Here is a 5,000-nt window from a genome sequence, read left to right as displayed (position 1 = left end):
TATCGGTGCTTCGTCCGGTCTGCCCATGCAGCTGCGCCATATCTGCAAACAGAGAGGCACAAGCCCTGATAGATTAGCCTGAGAGACTTTTTCTGCAGACCCCACTCCGTTCTAGTTACCCTCAAGAGGGAACCTGAGACAGCACTTAATCTATTCTGGATGTTCCTCATGTGAGGTGTGAACCAGAGTCTTTCATCCAGAGTTACACCGAGATATGTAAACTCTGCAACGAACTTGATATTTCCTCCCTCGAAAGGAATTGTTGGTGGTCTGTGACTGTCAAATCTACCCTTGATGGTCATGGCAACCGTCTTTTGTTTGGATATCCCTAGCTTGTTTTCGGTGGTCCATCTGCTTACCTCACCCAGCGCGATTTTTGCTCTGTCCTCTATCTGTTTCCTGCTCTGACCCTTAATGATGATTGCCAGGTCATCCGCATATGCCACTTTTGTCCATTGCTCGTCTTCTTTTTCAATCACAATCTCATCAAAGACGAGATTCCACAGGAAAGGACCGCAAATAGAGCCTTGTGGGCAACCCTTTGTGATCAATTTTTCTACACTGCCAGCCCTATTTTGGACCATAACCTTCCGGTTTTTAAAGTAATCTGCCATTAAGTCATACAAATTACGCGGGCACTGGATTGCTCTCAGACGCCTCATAACACTAGGCCACCATAAGTTATCAAAGGCCCCTGCTATATCTACAAATATTACTACCACATACTTCTCCTCACAATCCACACTACCCAACACTTGCCTAATAGCCATTTCTGTCGATGCGCCCTTTCGAAACCCAAACTGGTTGTGGGCCTTGATATTTGAATCGTCATAGCGTTTTTCTAGACGACTGACTACTAACCTTTCCAGAATTTTCCCTAAGATAGACAGAAGGCATATTGGACGGTAGGATTTAGGCTCATCCCTAGGTTTATCTAGTGATTTCAGCAATATGCAGACATTTCCCTCCTTCCACGTATCTGGGACTCTTCTTTCCTGCAGACATTTATTGTATAAATCTGAGAGAAGATGGGGACTGGTGCGCCAAACTCTTTTTATAATAGCATCATCAATACCATCAGGACCTGTAGCCTTCCCTGGTTTGCAAGCCTTTATTGCTGCCCCTATTTCTTCTAGTGTGAATTCTGGGTCAAGGTCCACGTTGTCATAGCTGTTGTTGTCTGTTTTCACAGCATGTTGGCCATCTGTGTCCTGTTCTGGGTTGTCATCAGGAAGCAGGCTCTGTAGTAATGACCGTACAGTCTCCTCCCAAGTCATAGTAGGAGTCTGGTTCTTTGTTTTTATGTTACTTAGCACGTTTTCTGTTCCATGTTTTGGCCGAATTATCCTTCTCACTATGGCCCATGGATCATTCTGATCGCAGTCACTGACCCATTTCTTCCAGGTCTCCTCTTTGGCCTTAGCAATTTCCTTATTGTAGTTATTTTTCACTCTACTGTAGGTTTGTTTTGCTACTTCTATGTCTGGTTCATTATTATTTTTACGTGCTCGTTGCAGACTTCGTCGTGCTGAAATGGTGTCACGTCGCAGGTTAGTAAGTGTTGCATTCCACCATGGTACTGGATTTTGCACCTGTGTCCTCTTTCTCATTGATCGGCTACAGCTCTCGTGGATTGCTGCCTGTAGCCTTGTGATCATTTCATTAACGCCTACATTTTGGCTTTGTGGCCAGTGGGCTGTGGACCTGATGAGATGCTGGTCAAAGGTGGGCCACTTTGCGAAGCTTGTGTTGTAGGTGACAAGTTCCACAGTAGCTCTCGCTCTTTGAGGTGCAACGAATTCGTATGTTATGGCCCTGTGGTCACTTGACGTCCACTCTTCATGAACCATCCACTTGCACACCGCTTTGGCAGCTGGAGGTGTGCAGAGTGTGATGTCAATATTGCTCTCCCCATTTGGGCCAGAGAATGTAGTTAGCTCTGACCTCTCATTCATTATTATCAGCCCGTGTTGTGAAATGAAGTCTTCAAGCGTTCTACCTGCTGCATCCATCGTTGAGCTGTGCCAGATTGGTGAGTTCGCATTTGTGTCCATCCCTATAATAATTGGTTTTCCTGGGAGTTTGTCGAGGATAATCTCCAGTTGATGGAGAAAAAGGTCTATGGGTGATCCATATTGGCAATATATGCTGGCAATGTAGATCTCACCAAAGGCTCCATTTAGGTTGGCAGCAGCTATGTGCATGTTGCAGAAGTTTGTCATCTGCAAAGCTGTTACTGTCTGTGACTTAACTGCTATTGCTGCCTTGGGTGCTTCGCCTTTGGGGCTGTAGATCAGCTGGAAGTTTGGTGGGTACCCAAATACTTTGTTATTTACGCAGTAGGGTTCCTGGATCAATAGCACATCTATATTTTCTTCGCTGATTCGCTGTGCCAATTGATCTGGGACGATTTTTGCTCTTTGCCCATTTATTTGAAGGATCCTTATCGCATTTTCTTGTGTATCTGTCTGTGGTCTTCTTCCAGGTTGTACTTCTGCATTATTATTACATGCCATAGTCAATTGTGCTATGTATTATGGCCTTTATTCTATTGTATTCAGGGCAAGATTTCTCTGTCACTGCGTGGGTGTGTGCCTTCTTAGCCCGCTTACAGTTTGCACATTGGGCTGGTTGATCCTTCTTTGAGCACTCCTTGAAAGTATGTCCTGGTGCTGCACAGTGGCCACAAATTGTTTCTGAATTCTTGCACTTTGCTGCTGTGTGGCCATGACCTTGGCACTTGTAGCACCTGCTTATATTGCTGTAGTTTTGTACCCTGTGCGAATTGCAGTTTATGTAGACCCTACCATATTGTACTATTTTGCTCCAGAGTTTTGGTGAGACTTCCAGTACAATGTTTGCTTCCTCACGGTTTCTTGGGCCAGTCTTGAACAGCACTCTTACGCCATCCATAACGTCTTCCTGCGTCACATTCATCCTGGAGAGATTTCTCTCAAACAGTTCCATTTTGAGTTCATCTTCACTTGTATTTCTGTTTACATCAAAGATTATAATCTTTGGGGATCTTTTTTTTTGATCAGAGACAGTGATGCCTGATTGTGAGATGTCTTCGCACTTCCTTATTTTCTCGACATCCTGATCATTAGGGACTTCAAGAACAATACCTTTGTCCTTTATTGACCTGCATTTGGAAATACGCACATCTTTCAGTGATGTTGCAACAAGGTTCTTTACTGTTTCTTCAAGTTCCTTCTCAGTTTTCTTGACTCCTTCTGCCGGTTTTATCATTAGGACTTTAGGCTGTTGCGGTTTCATCAGGTGCTGTTTGGGTGCTGAAGGTTTTGCAGCCGCCTTGTTGGCATAGCTCTCAACCAGTGGAGGTGTTCCTGTTTGGGGGGCCGTCACACATCGCAACTCTGTTTTAAGTTCAAGAACCTCCATCTCATACTTCTTCAGTATCTGTTCATACACTGAAAGTTTTCCTAGGATAAACTTCTTCTGGGCATTGTTTATTTTATTTACTTCATTAAACAAGAAGGCTTCCATCTCCTCTCTTATGTTTTCCATTGTCTGAAGGTCAGTACATGACGCTGAATTGTCCTTGTCACCAGGAACAACCGAGTTTCGTCCAAGTTGACTTGCAGCCCCTACAGTGTCCTTAGTAGGCCCCATTTTGGGGCGATCACTATGGAGAGCTCAGTTTTCTGTGGGCAAGTCTACCACTATCCCTGGATAACGAGCCTAGCAGGGCCTACACACGCGATCGTCAGTCAGGACTTAACCCTGCAGCACATTTCCCTAACCTAACACACTGATAATGAGCACACTAATAATACGCTAATAAGGAACCTATGAATTAATGTTAGAGAAAAACAAACAATAGCCTACAAGAATAATATTAAAACGGGCTGTGGACTTAAAGAACTGCTTGTAGCTCTCCTTTTCCTCACTTAAGTTTGCACTTCCTCACAAGCTATGTGACACACATGTCTTTACTTATGCGAAGGTAATTCTTAACCTAACAAACAAGTAAGAGAGTAATGGCACACTTTGAAACAGAAACGTATACCCTAGTAGGATAATATATGCACCTTGCTGCAAATTTTCCTAACCTAACACACTAATAATGATCACACTAACAATACACTAATAATAACATATGGACATGATGTTAAAAGGAAAACAACGGCCTACAAGAATAGTATGAAAAATGACTGTTGTGAACTTGGAGAAATGCTTGTAGCTCTCCTTCTCACCCAAGTTTGCACTTGTTCGCAAGCTACGTGACACACGTCTTTACTTATTCGAAGATAATTCCTAACCTAACAGACAAGTAAGAGAGTAAGGGCACATTTTGAGGGAGAAACATATAACCTAGTTGTTTTCTGTCCTTGAAAGGATACGCGCATCCGCCTGTCACGCAACACACACAACTACCTTTATGGGACTAAATTTTCTAACCTAACACACAAATAATAAATTTATTGCCATCATATCAAGTAGCATACGAGTATAAAGCACCACAGAGTTTTAAAAGCTTGGGTGATCGCTTGGAGCTCTTCACTTTCTCACCTACATTTTGCGCTCTCTCGCAGGCTGTGCGGCACCCACGACTTTACTTCCGCAAGTGTAGTTCCTAACCTAACAAATAACTAGCTACACTGAAGACATATTATGAGACAGAGTGATACAACCTACAAGATTACAGTGGACACATCCAAAACAGAAGCAACAATATATACTGCACAAGCAGTATCTAATCTACTAGCCTAGCCTAGCCTTTTCTCGTTGGGAATCGAAAAGGTAGCAGTCAGACAGGAAAACAGCGCACTTAGAATTTACCTGAGCCTTAGCATTTCAATGATAGGTGGCAATTTTCTGAGACGCGCAGGAACTGCGGATTGTGACGGAAAAATGAGGTTATTTCTTAATCCGTGAAAGGAAAGTATGTGGTTAAGTACTCCATTTGCGAGGGGATTAAGCTAGCTATACGGCTCTCATGCTCAGTTCTCTGAACGAGAAGGCGTTAGCCCTTATTT

This window comes from Schistocerca serialis, unplaced genomic scaffold, assembly GCF_023864345.2.
Source record: "Schistocerca serialis cubense isolate TAMUIC-IGC-003099 unplaced genomic scaffold, iqSchSeri2.2 HiC_scaffold_1195, whole genome shotgun sequence".
In the NCBI taxonomy this organism is placed as follows: domain Eukaryota; kingdom Metazoa; phylum Arthropoda; class Insecta; order Orthoptera; family Acrididae; genus Schistocerca; species Schistocerca serialis.
This window is presented reverse-complemented; position numbering follows the sequence as displayed.